This window comes from Cupressus sempervirens, chromosome 1 (assembly GCF_028749045.1).
Source record: "Cupressus sempervirens isolate cs-2001-9-10 chromosome 1, ASM2874904v1, whole genome shotgun sequence".
NCBI classification, from domain to species: domain Eukaryota; kingdom Viridiplantae; phylum Streptophyta; class Pinopsida; order Cupressales; family Cupressaceae; genus Cupressus; species Cupressus sempervirens.
Window position 1 is genome coordinate 754,052,073 of NC_143118.1, and position 15,138 is coordinate 754,067,210.

The following is a 15,138-nucleotide window of genomic DNA, read 5'->3' on the forward strand; positions in this document are numbered from 1 at the left end:
TCATTTTTCTTTTCTTTCCCACTCTTCACAAAACTCACTCTCTTTTGTTTTCCATACACACAAATTTCATAGAAATCCATATTAACACATTTTAGACCTGGTAAAACTTTCTTTGAGTGAATTAATTTATGCCTTTCTCACTCATGTACCCAAGTCTATGGTGCCATAGTGGTGTATCAGAATCTACAACATTTGTTTGTTCTCCCTACTCAACTAGAGCAATTATTCCTGAACATTCATTTTTCTCTGAAACAATCAAAGTAGAAGGATTAATATGACATGCACAAAGATATAAGGTGCCTACTTTAACACCTTTTTCTACTACAAGGGAACCTTTTGAAACCTTCCAATTTTTATCATTAGAAGTAACTACACAACCCTCATCACTTGGGTTGTCCTACTGAAATTAAATTCCTACTCAACCATGGAACATGTCTTACGTCATGTAGTAGCCAATGATTACCATTATGCAACTTTTTATTAACTTTTCCCTTTCCAATAATCTAACAAGATTCATTATCCCCCAAATAAATAAGCCCAAAATCCCTTTCAACATATTCAATAAAATAACCTCTATGGAGTGTAGCATGAAATGAAGCACCAGAATCTAAAACCCATGAACCATCAACACTTTCTAAAGAAAGAAGCAAAGAATCCTCTTTGGATTTGTTACTTACTAGATTTTACTCCTTGTTTCCTTCTCATTTATCTCCTTCATTATTCTTTTGAGTCCAAAAATCTTTCTTCTTATGCCCTAGTTTTCCATAGTACCAACAATCTCTTGGTCCTCTAGACCTCTTTTCCTTTGACTTTCCTCTTGATTATCCATGATTTATAGAATTATTTCCTCTCTTAGTCATTCTGCCTCTACTTTATGCATTCAAAGAACTTCTTGATGTAGATCCACTTGAGATTTTCCTATGAGTTTCCTTACTCAGAATAACACCAATCACATCATCAAATTTTAGGGTATTAGATCTAGAAACATAATTACTCACAACCATTACCAAGCCATTCCAACTTTTTGACAAAGAACATAAAATCAAGAGAGCCATAATTTATTCATCAAAATTAAAATTCATAAAATATTATTGACTAGTAACAATATTAAACTCATTTAAATCATCTGCAATAGATCCACCTTTTTTCATCTTCATATTTAACAAATTCTTCATGAGAAATACCTTGTTTAAAGTAGAGGGCTTTTCATACAGTTTTTCTAGGGTTTGCATAAACTCTTCTATCATCTTCACTTTTGTAATGTTAAATCTCACTGATGGTGCCAAGCATAATCAAATGATTCCAAGTTCCTTTCTATCTAAAATCTCCAAGTCCTCATCCATCATAGGTCTCTTTTTCTTTCTTTTTCCTTCCAATTGCTTCCATAAATCCTTCTGATAAAGACAGTCCTCCATTTGCATCTTCCATAATTGAAATTTTTTCCCATTAAAATTCTCAACCTTTAGATTACCCCCATCTATCATTGCTCCCACTTAACCTCTTCATTTGGACACAGTGTAGAACATGTCCTCAATCATCTATCCATACGACCTTGATCTTTGTTTGCTACTTTGTCAATCTTCAAAAAACCTATACTATGTTGCCATTAATGAAAAACATAGCCATGAATGCAAAATATCAATCATGTTACCAATCTCCACATGCTCTAGAAATGCTTAGGATAGTCGCCCAAAGGAATACCATCAACATTCATGCTAACAAGATTATGATCACTTGAACCTTCAATTAAAGAACCCATCTAATATAAAACTATTCCTTTAATCTACTAAGGTTTTAGGGATATATGAACATTCTATCTATATCACATCTTATTTCTAATGAATTTAGTATTGCTTAATCTATGGATTCTAAATATTTAATTTATGTGAATGTTCCTAGTATTTCAAAGATGAATCATTGGAATCATAAATTGACAAATCTCTTTGAGTAGTTTTGTTCATTCATCCTTGTAATTTTGAAGGGTATCAGTGCAACTTGAAACTTCTTGATGATAGTTCCATGTTTGGTAGATGTATTTTGTTCATTTTTCACTCAACTTTAAGAGATGTCACTCTAACCAAGACAATGACTTATAATTTGAATACCATATTTTAATAACATGTCAACATTTGAGAAATTTCTAAATACATCTTTATTTTTAAGGAGTGGAAAGTTGTTTTACATAAATTATTGAGTTTTTTCAACTCTTAAGGGGAGAAACATTGTGTGGAAATCTAAAATTATTTTCAACCTTCAATGTTGAGCTTCCATTATTGATGTAGGAGACTACACATTGACATGGTCTCTTTCTCTTTCTTGGGAAGAGTGTAGTATTAGTATGACAAGGCATTGAGAGGGAAAAGGGGGAAGTAAATCAATGCAACCACAAATTTTAAAACCCTTTTAATCAACTTCCAAATAAACCAATATCTGATAGATATTATAATACAAGAGCAAAGTAAATGGACATCCACAACATAACACACATATAACATCCCCATTTTTATCATGGAAACCCTTGGTTAAAAGGGTAAAACCATGGTGGGAATCAGCACCCACAATGTCTCACTATTGCAGCAATAAGATTTTCCCTATTAAAGGAATTACAACATTTTACTAGGGGTATACACTATTAAGAGTATTTATAAGGTCATATTAAAAGCTATTACAAAAGGTTAGTTAGGATCTTCTTAGTTAAGGGATTTAGAGCTCCTTCTAACAGTCACCTTGTTAGAGGATTTTTAATCTTTAGACTTGTTAGGATCCTCCTTACCTTGTTAAAAAATTAGTCCACAAATTTGTTAGGATTTTCCTTGAGTATGAACTAAAATGATTATTTGAAAGTAGCTAGCACTCATTGCTTGACAAATCTATTGTTAATTTGTTCAATGTGATACTTTGAAATGCTTCTACGACACCCTAACACCTTTTACTTAACTTATCAAATGATATTTATGTATCACAACTCCAATATTTATGATTTTCATTTCCTTTTTATATGCCTTTTTCCATGTTGGTGCAAAACATAAAAAATGTTTTATTAAGTCAACCTCCAAGATAATTATATCAAGTGTGGGAGCACTCTTATTCACCTTTTCATATTCCTTGATTTTGGTCCTAAGCAAATCAACAAGAAAAAAATCAACCTTTTACTTTTATTCTGTCAGTTGACAGATTTAATGTCACTCACATCATTAGTATATTGTTCAAGTCCATATCTTTGATTTTGTTCCTTGAATATTTTCCTATATTGCATATTAGTTGATGTCATTCCAGACATAGACTAATATGATACTATCAATGATTCAAAATAAACCATATAATCTAAAAATACCAAATCATCATCTTTGATCACCTATTCCAAAAATGACTATCCCATTACTAGTACATTGAACACTTAGTATTTTTAGTTTTTTTATCCAATTCACTTCCAGTATTGTAAGTCCATCACTTACATTATGCTTTGTTACCAACAATGACAATTCCACTTCAATGCTTCATGGTCTCTAACTCAATTATCATTATCATTATGCCAATGATATCCCCCTTTGGCATTGATGACAACACTTAAGTAAAAAAATTGACTAAGCGTCAACATTTGCAAATATGTACCTCTGATCATTAACACAAATTAACTCCTCTTGAACATTGCAAAATTGTTCATGGCTCCCCCTTAAATATCCATGACCATAATTTTTCACTGGCTGATTGTAGACATCTAAATCTGATCATGTAAAATCATAATCAAATTTAGTCATCTTCTAAACCAAATTTTAATTAAATATTAAATTATTTTACCACTATCCCCTAATTAATTAATTATAGCCTAATTAATATATTAAATGATAATCAATAGTCTAATTTTGATGCAGGCAAGGGTGAATAACTAGGGCCAAAGTCTAATCCAACTATCAAACCACCCTGCAAGAGTCAACACAATAGAAGCAAACACAAGGAACAACAACCAAAGGAGGAAGAAGAGAGAAATACTTATTGATTCATCAAAACATCTTCATACATGCCTAGCTATAAGGCCTTCTAGGTTATGGCCAGATACAAAATACAACTTCCTAATCCACAATCCTGCTTTAAATTCACATTTTCAGACACATAACTTTCCACTCTAAAAAATCTAAAATCTTCCCTAACTCTAAGCCTAATCACCCTATTTATACTTTCCAAAATGGCTTATAGAACATTCTAGAACATTACATAAGAGAAAGGCCAACCCAACTATGGTCTGGACACACCTCAAGAAAAGATCTTAGCATAAATGTTGCGATCAAAATAAATCTCGCAAGCAGCTCACAAAAATCATGTTCAAATGCTAATACTCGACATAAATAGGAGAACTCAACACATGAAGGGTCACTCGACATACACTGGGTAACTCAACACATAAAGAGTCACTTAGTATACACTGGGTAACTTGGCACATGAAGAGTTACTCGAAATTCACTGGGTAACTCGGCATTCACTGGGTAACTCGGCATTTACTAGATAACTTGGCACACACTAGACAACTCAACACATATTGGAACTCAACACACACTAAAAACTGGCACTTGGAAATGATTGGAAATTGGCACTCGGTAGTAACTAGAAATTGGCACTCAGCAGTAACTGACAGAATGAACAAAAGGTGTAGGATTACAAGGAAACCCAAGATGCTCTTGTATCAAATTTATTAATAAAATCCCCCTTCCTCTATTAAATTAAATAAACTCACAACTCATTTAATTTGATCCCAAAAACCCTCTCCATTTAGTTAATATAATTAATTAAACCCCTCCAACCACAAACTCACCCTCAACCCAACAGTTAGCTAAACTCAACCCATCCACCATTAATTCTCATTTAATTAAATAATTCATTTATTTGATTAAACTCACCCACCAACCCTTTTTCTAACATATCCATCCACCTCCCACATCATCTAGTCAGTTGAGCCACCTCACCCACCATAACCGAAACACATCACCTCCTCTTCTATCTCTAAAATTCCTCTCCAAATCATGACTTGCATGAATCAAGGCATGATTTATTCCCTCAGAATCAAGCCCAACTCCACTCTCATGCCACATCACCCTCTTCCACCTCTAAACATAGAAATTCTTCTCTTTCACATATTCCAATCAACTCAAGTCTATCTCACACCTCACTCAGTTAACTATCCATCAACAGTTTTGATCTCATCCTCACTTAATTGCTTATAAATTGAACCCTTTGATCCTCACAAATCATCGACCTTCCAAGTAGAATTACTATACCATTTTGAGTGATAATTACTTTCAAAGTGCTATTGATATATTCATATTTTCATGCATCCATCCATGATTCATCCATTGTTGAAGCATCAAGCACACCATTGAGCACACATCCATAATCATGGCCATATCAACATGTCAAGGAGGTTGCACACAAATTCAGTTTTGCATTCTTTGTTTTAGGCTTCAATCTAGTTTATCTATTTATTTATCTATTGTTAGTCTGTGGATGTTTAACTCAGTTTCATTTCCTTACCATACTAGTTCTAATGCATACATTTTGGGATGCCTTGTGGGACCCCATTTCACAGATCATTTATTTACCTTTGTTAATTTCTTTTGTTTTATTTTCTTTTACTAATAGCCTAACATATCTAACATTTTTCATTTTAGTGTTTCTGCAAGCTTGTTCTCTAATTTTTGTAGGTTCAATGTACAAGAAGAAACCAAGATGACACTAGTACACAAAATTATATAGGTAATCCCATAGTCATAATAATGATTGTACAAACTTTAAAGAATGAAAATAGAACTCCAAAAATATTTTTATCATGTCTATTCTTGTCTTTACCTTTTTTCAAATCTTCACATTCCCACTATTGCAAGAATGCATATTTGGCCGGCAGAAACAGGCCACCATAGGAATACACTGTGATTTATCTATCAGTGGGTGTCTGTTTATTTTCCACCAATTTTTAGTTTACAAATTTTTACACATGCTTCTAGAGGTTGCAAGAATGCAAACATGGGACAATAAGAACATGTTTTTGACATATGAAAATGCACAATAGAATTTCTAACCAGTTTATTCATTGTGCAAGGTGTATTCTTTTGTGTTCATTTAGATTAGTTTAAAAAATGAAATCATACTTTATTTGGGGCTTAAAATCAATAGTGCATGCTATATCATAATCCAATCTTGAATGATTAAGGGACAATTGAAAAAATAATAAATATTTTGATTTGGGTTTTAAAAGAGTCACAATTCTTGAATGCATAAGGGTTAGACAATATTACAAATTGAACACCTAGTTTTAGGATTAAAATGAATGCAAAATTCTAGAATGGCTAAGATTAAAAGACTCTTATTCCCTTATCTTTCAAGCTTTCACAATTTGATATATTAAGTTGACCCTCAAATGATTTATTAAGTTGATGATTGATTTAATAAGTTGACCACACGCATTTTTAAATTAAAAAAATGAAGACTACATCTTAATGACATGCATCTTCTGTCATAGGTAGAAAATTTAAAATCTTCAATTTGGAAAGAATAGACTAATTGGTGTGTTTCAAGGAGTGTTTCTACTACAACACTTCTAAGGGCTCATTTGATTTTTCTTGCATATTAGAATCATGTTAATTAAGAAACATGTGTATCGAAAGGTTGTTAGCAATCTCATCTGCAACAACCCTAGGAGCATTTCTAAAGAGGTTTGTCCATTGGGAAGCATCACCCCATTTGAGAATGACATCACACTAATAAATTCCTTTATTGGTATAGAAACAAGGTGCTAAAAGAAACTCTCGATTTATATCCATGCAAGTTTGGCAATATATTTCTAATGGTAGTCTAAGGTATGAAAACTTTCCTATGATTTCAGCATAGTCAGAATAGACTCTTAAGTGGGTTACATGCATAACAACTATTTGGAAGGACTCCATGGATTTAATTATGAACCAACTTAGTGTTATAATGGGGTGTTCATTGCACTAAAAGACCAATTTGTTAATACTTGATACAACCACTCAACTTATAGTACATAGAAGGGAGTTAATCCCTTTTCATGAATTCTAAGGGTAGCACTAAATATTTTTCCAACAATATCCCCCTTAGCATTACCCAAGGGTCTAAGGATTTGAGCCTATGACATAACTCTAATATGAATTGTTAGAGTGGGTTTGTCATTGCACAAAAAGATCAATATACTAATGCCTGATACAACCACTTAACTTAGAGTACATAGGAGGAGGTTAAGCCCTTGTCAAGAATCCTGAGGGAAGCATTGAATATTTTCCCAATACTTAATAGCCACCTTTTCAACCATAGTCTAAAAAGCCAAATTAACCTTAGGGATAATGTATGGTTGAAGTGCTTGCTTTTTTATTTTTAATATTGTAAAAACATTTGTTGAACATACACAATTCTTGGTTCTATGTTCCAAAATCATTTTTTAAAAGAGACCACTTGCTTGTATCTCTCAAATTTGTTATGTCCTTTAAGAGGCTATTTTTTCACATATCTTATTTATTGTTGAAAATTTATCTTTGAGTACTAAAATGTTGTTAGCAAGATCATTCACAACAACCCTAGGAATGTTTTGTTGAAACTATCAAATCATATCATCAATTTATCTATTTGAGAGATTACTTGTCCTATCTGTTATTGAGATCATATATTTATGCATAGAGAAGTTGAGACCTCATGTCTGAACAACCAAAGATGAAAGAAGGATTTGCAAACGAACTAAAAATTGAGAAAGAAGGATTTGAAAAAACATTACAAACTGAGTGGGATAAAAAATTCAACAATCTAATCCTTAGGACAAGATAAAACCAAGGGCTTATTGACTATTCATACATCAACCATCATGATTTATTTTAATCTCATGACACACCTTGCACTTTTTTAATATAATCTTTATCATTGAGTACTGAAAAGTTGTTATCCAGTTCATTCACAACAACCCTAGGATTATTCTAGAGAAACCATTTGCCCAACCCAAGATAGGGTATACTTACTACAATCACTACTTGATCTAAACATTTTTATACCAAGAAAATCTATAAAGTTCAGTCTTCATGTCAAAATGATCCAAACCTAAGTTCAAAAGGGTTAAGCTTCAACCATCCCAAGTATACAGAGAAATATAAGTCAACCATAAGAAAGCAACATTCAATCCAAGAATTGCCTAATTCGATCGAATTGAGAGAGAGGGCATTTAAATTGTATTACAAGTAGAGTGGGACTACAAGATCAATTGACTAAGATACCACCCTAGATTTAATTACACCTTTATCAAGATCACCACTTAAAATTATAATGACTAGTTCCAACTTCTTCCTTACACACTTTGCATGGTTGTTTACCCTAGAGTATTTTTTCAGAGTCATCATACAAATCATCTTCTTCAACATTGTTAGAGTCACCATCTTTTAGAAGCGCATCTAGAATCCTTGTCTAGGTGCACCTTGATCCATATTATATATCATATCTTGTCTCTGATATCATCATCCTAACAACTATATATCTTATAGCTTGCATTCATCATAGTAATATGACTATCCCTTGGCTAACACACTTTCCTAAGGTAGTTTATCTTGTCATTTGTGTCCCTTATAACCTTGTTTAATAGTTTGGGCTCTACACTTGATTATCCATCATCACCATCCAAATTCCACACATATCACATCCCATCCATCTTTTTATACTAAGACAATCCTCACATTCCTATAGTTATCACATCTTTAGGCTAATCCTCCACCATCAATCTATTTTTTCACTTTAGTCACCATATTTAGATCCTTAGAAAATCCATGCATCTTAGGGAAATCATAGACCTTATCTCACATATTGCATCCACTATCACATCATCTTTGCACCCAACGTCTAGGTTATAGTTTTATTTCATGCCACCAAACGCACATCATAATAAAAGGAAGAAAAAGTAAATTACTCCATATCCTTTCAGCACAAGAACTAGAGCACATCTCAATCCTAAGAAAACAAAAAACTTGCAGGACACAACATCTCAAGATCTGGAACCCAACACCAAAAATTTCATGAGTTCACAACCTACATACTTTTCCATAGAGGCATTAACGGATTTTCCTAAGAATGCAACATTTATTAGTGTCGTGATTGAGAAGAGTAAGGATACCATTGGGGAAAATTTGCAAAGAGAATACATTATAGGTTTTGACTTTGGGTGAATGTCACCATCCAACAATATCATAGATCCCAAAAATCCACTTTTTGGAATGCCAACGTCATGGGAACCCATAGATCCAAAACAACCTAGAAATGAAAGTCAACCATTGATATAGCCACATGTAGACCCTTTTTCTTGATCTACCCAAATTCGCCCTCCCATCCCCTAGAACAAATTTTCTCCCATCACATCGTCTGTAATCGATACAACACCACAACCAACCACCACATTACTAGTTGTATCCACTAGCATTACCATCACTATTGCTTCTATTATGCAACCCATATCCATGCCTTTGAACATTACAGAGCTTGTCATTTCCCAAACACCTAACCAAAATATTTTCACCCAAAAAACCCCATATACATCCACCATTCTTCACACTAGCAATTATTCCATCACATCCCAAAAAGGCTCACAATCTATACCCCAATACACAATAGGAATACCATCCATGAAGTTCATTACCCAATCCACCTACTTCCTATTACTACCCTCACTCCATCTACAAAAAATCTAAACATGTCCACATCATTTTTTTTTATGTTGTGGAGTTTAAACCAATTGCAAATGTAAGTTGTAGGCATCCCTACTTTCACCCTCATTGTGCCAGCTCCACCACCTATGAATGTACCTAAACATATCCCTAACTACTTTGCAATGCCACCACCTAGAAGTACTCACACCACTTGCCCACCACTCTAGCAACAAATGAGGGTAATCCCCTATCAACTACTATATGCCACCCTATACCCATGTATATCCTCATACAAACATATCACCATCATATGGTGGGAAAAATATAGCCACCCAAACCAATATGAAGATTCCTCCACCTTAGAAAACTCGACAAAAAAAGTGCATGCCATATGTGCCAATAGAAACTCATTCATCTATGCAGAAACCACCCATTTCATTAGTACCATAATATGTGTAGAATCCACCCTCATAGAAACAATTCATTCCAATGCATCCCCAACCAACACCAAATATTTTCTAAGCAATGGGGTGATCCTCATCACATCTACCACTATTCATACAACAAAACCCAACATATTCACTCACTCCATTAGATCCATATCATATACCAGAGGTGCTTGAAATGGGGACACTTTCGACACCACCTATAAATCTAGAGTGGGAAGAAATTAGAAAATCCTTTAAGGAACTAAAAGAAAGAAAAAAACCTAAAAATTTCCAATTAAAAATTGTATGCTCCTATCCGTTTGACATATCTATCATGACTATCCACTTGACATATCTATCATGACTGTACCCTTCCCCAAGCATTTTGAGATACCCAAGTTTGAAAATTTTTGGGGGGAAGGGATATCCTTTAACACACATCAAAGAATTCTATATTCATTTTCATAAAGTGGCATACAATGATGTGTTCCTCATGCATTCATTCCCTAAAAGTCTTGGGGATCCTACTTTAGAATGGTTCTATCGTATACCTTATGGGATTGTGAATACCTTTTCTAAACTTTCTAAGACATTTGTTTCACAATAGACTCACCTAGTTGAGACACAATTTTTAGTAGTGAACCTAGTCCACACCAAAAAAAGGGAGGTGAAAGCATTGCTAACTTCTTACTAAGGTGGGAAACCCTCACCACCCAAGTATTGTACAACCTAACTAGAAAATAAATTGTTAAAATATTCAACAACAACACACATCCTAAACTTTCACATGACATGTGCATGAATTTCCTACAAATGTACAAAGATGTTAGAGAAAAAGGTATGCAACTAGAGCAAGGACTCATCGATGATGGCATCATTAAAACTATACAAAGAAAACACCTAGGACCATTGTCATCCCAATGAAAATTATAGATACTAGAACAAAAATAAGAATGTGGTAACTCACAACGCTATTGATACAAAGCACATTCATGTGGTAGGCATCACTTAGAATAAAAAAACACCACTTATCATCCATAAAAATCTTACCAAAAACAATCCTACCAACAAAAACAACCCCACTAGAAACAATAACCATATCAACAACAAGGGTACCAACAAAACACACATGCATACCAACAACAAACCCACATGAATCAAACAAATGCCATATCTATTGCACCAAGACAAAGTACACATGTCTAGAATGAGCCTAAATGAGTTTTTACTCCCCTTGGTGAACCTTTGGACATTGTATTTGAAAAAATGGTAAATAATTATCTAGTGGTCTTCCCACATATGCAACAAATGGATGATGACACCTCTAAGCCTCCTTGGTTCAAAGAAAATGAATAATGCACTTATCATCAAGTAAAAGGGAATACCACCCTCAACTACATGAACCTCAAAGACTACATACAAGACCTCATTAATTGCAAAGAAATCCCAATAGGAGGATAAATACAAAGCCCTCCAAATGCAAAATTATAGATCTACCAAAATGCTTTCCCACCCCATAATAATAACATGAGAAAGGCACCTAGAAAATAACACCACCACGAACAACAAGCCCAATAACAACAACTAAAATGGCATACACAAGCAAAGGTGACTTTTAAGATAACAAGAATAACACCACATGTTACATCAATTTTGAGAATCTTATAAGTTGTATATCCAAAGAAAAACCTTCAATCAATGCCATCCATGTCAAAGGCATTGAGCGCAAATGTGTCATCACAGCTCTATGTGGCCATATAAATATTGTGGGACTAACTACAACTACTACCTTGAGAGCACAAGGTCCACCTACAACAGCTACCTTAGGATCCTAGTTCAATATCTTAGAACACATTAGGAATACACCAGCACAAATCTACATCCTAGATCATCTTAGCACAAACCCACTTCATCAAGAGATCCTAAATAACACCCTCCACAAATCTCATGTCACCATAAACATAAATGCCATTGAATTCATAAATCTTGTGGGACACCTATCTACACCATGTGCACTATCTTTCAAGCCCTCTGATATTCCCATGGTTGAGCCAAATCATATCCTTCTACTTCACATACCCATCATGGTTTTCCATTTTTCTATCAAAAAGATCATGATAGATAATGGTTTAGCCCTAAAATTATTCACTCTAAAATTCATTAAATAGGAAAGGTATATTGAGTCTGACATCATTGATGATGTAATCATGATCAAGACATATGATAACCTTGAAAGAACATCTAAGGGAACCATCTGATTAGCTATTAAAGTTGGTCCTATTATTCAAAAAAAAATGTGCCATGTGGTTGATCTAAACCTACCATTTTTAATCCTCCTTGACCAACCTTGGATTCATCCAATGAAGGTCGTTCCATCTACATATCATCAATGCATCAAACTTCCACATTAGGGCCCTGAATTAAAATTGAAATTGACACTTCCATCACCAGTTCTTCCAACTCTTTCCATGATCCACACACCATCCTTGCCTCCACTTTATCCACCATTAAGATCAACCACCAAGGATGTGGTGAATACAACCTCATAGATGCATTTTTAGTTGGTGTCTTGTCCCTTGACCCACATACACAAGGGCACCCATCACACCAAGTCAAGGAAGAGCACCACCAGTATGCTCAAGTATATGAGCAAGTGCATATTTTTCTCCAATGTCATATTGAATGGGAAAGAAATGGTACAAGACATAAGCACCATGATATACAAAAAACCACCTCCTAAGGAAAAAGGCCTCTTGAACTATTTAAAAAACAATATCCACATTCCCATAAACTTGCAACAAAACAATGAGACTATCAAGGAGGTGGCCTAGGTCAAAAAAGAAATAGGCATCACACAACTTGTAGAAGCATAGGAAAATACAAAGAAGAAAGGCCTTGGATTTGGATTAGCTAGAATTGGGGGTGCAGCTAAGAATGGCCACACTTTCCTTAATATCCAAAATGAACTTGTAGAAGTCAAAAACATCTCAAAAGAAGTAGAAAAGAGAGCCTACAATGATACCCTTGATGAAATCTACCTAAAATAATCTATCCTCCATAAACTACCCATTCACCTTATTGACCTCCCACTAACACATCCCAAACTCATTGATTGGGGCCAACCAAGCATGCTCCATATTGACAAATTTCCAAACAAGACTGCAAACCACATAAGAAGGTTGAAGTACCATAAACATATATCTATAAATTGAATCCAAAGGGATACTTTGGGGAGGAGAAAATCTCTGAAAATAAAGGGAAAGAAAAAAACCAAAGGGGCTCTTGGTAAAATCTCCCTTGGAGCACCATTAGACTCATTAAAAAAAGAAATAGAAATCAAAGGTGTATCTGATGGTGAAAACCTCCTAGAGGCAACTAAAGATAGATATTTGATCCTTTTCCTACACGATAATAGACTAGAAGTGTCATTTATCATCACTAAAGAAACAAAGTTGATCAACATCGGTACAAAAGAGATCCCAATGCTTGTTCACATCTCAACATCATTACTAGTACCCCAAAAGAAAGCACTTGTTGAAGTACTGAGGGAAAATATTGGTCAATTTGCATGGTCCTATCAAGATATGCTTGGACTAGATCTAGAGCTAGTTGTGCATTTCTTGGTAGTGGATCCAAAAGAAAAGATAGTTAAGCCAAAGTTGAGACAAATGCACCCTATGATAACCTTGTTAGTAAAAGTAGAGTTGGAGAAAATACTCACTAAAAAAGTCATTAAACCTATTGATTATTTAGAATGGATCTCCAACATAGTACCTATTACCAAACCATCAAGTGACATCATAATCTACACTAATTTTAAGGATATCAACAAATCTTATCATAAAAATGACTTTCCTTTACCACATATAGACATGATTGTGGAATTTACAACTAGACATAAGATGTTGTTACTCATGAAGGGATTTTTAGGATAAAACCAGATCTCCATTATAGAAAAAGATCAACATAAGACATCATTCACAACCCCATGGGGTACCGTCTATTACAACATGATGCCATTTGGATTAAAGAATGTCAAAGCCACATATTAGAGAGTAGTGAGAGTTATCTACCATGACTTAATCCACAAGACTCTTGAGGATTATGAAGATGATATCTTGGTCAAGTCAATTGACAACTTAGATCATCTGCATCACTTATAAGAAGCCTTTGACCATCTGGAAAAATATCATCTCATGTTGAATCAAAAAAGTGTTCCTTTGATGTCACATTAGGGAGAAATCTAGGATTGATAGTGTAACACCCCGCCAGGGAACCTAAAAGAAATTAACCTAAAGTTTCACTAAGTTTTCCAAACATTTTTTTTGAAAGATAATAACAATAAGAGATAACATTGTGGAAGCAATAACTCACGTACATACAAATAATCCATAAATAGATTACATCTCTTAAAGGTCCTATGATATTGAATCACATATATGTAAGTTCTATTAATACTAAATCTAACACAACAAAATCCACATCATAGAATAAACACAAGTACGAATCCAATTATATAATATACAATTACATAAGATGTCACTTGGCATAACTAGAATGCATAATCATCCACTATACAAGTCACAAGGTATGAAAAGCTCATAGAATATACATCCTGAATAAAAATACATCATCTCATAAGATCTCTAATAATTAAATATAGTACAATATAATATAACCATCCATTAGAAACACAAGATTAGGATAAAAGGGAAAACTACACAAGTACATCCAGAAATGACATCCAATTGTCAGATCTCAATGGTATAAGAAAAACTACCACCCAACCTCTTGGAACCTAAATGGCCCACTCCCACTATGCTAAGGAGATAATATCAAGTCCCATATGGATATCAATCAACAAGTCATAACCAACATCTAAGTCAAGGAAACACCTAATAGCAATCTATCTCAAAGGTACCAAGACACAAATGACATCTAGACCCAAAGGTAACAAAGAAACATAGGAAATATACTATGTAAGTGGGAAAGTATCATCAGATGAGCCAATTCTAAGGTTACCTTGGTAGCCT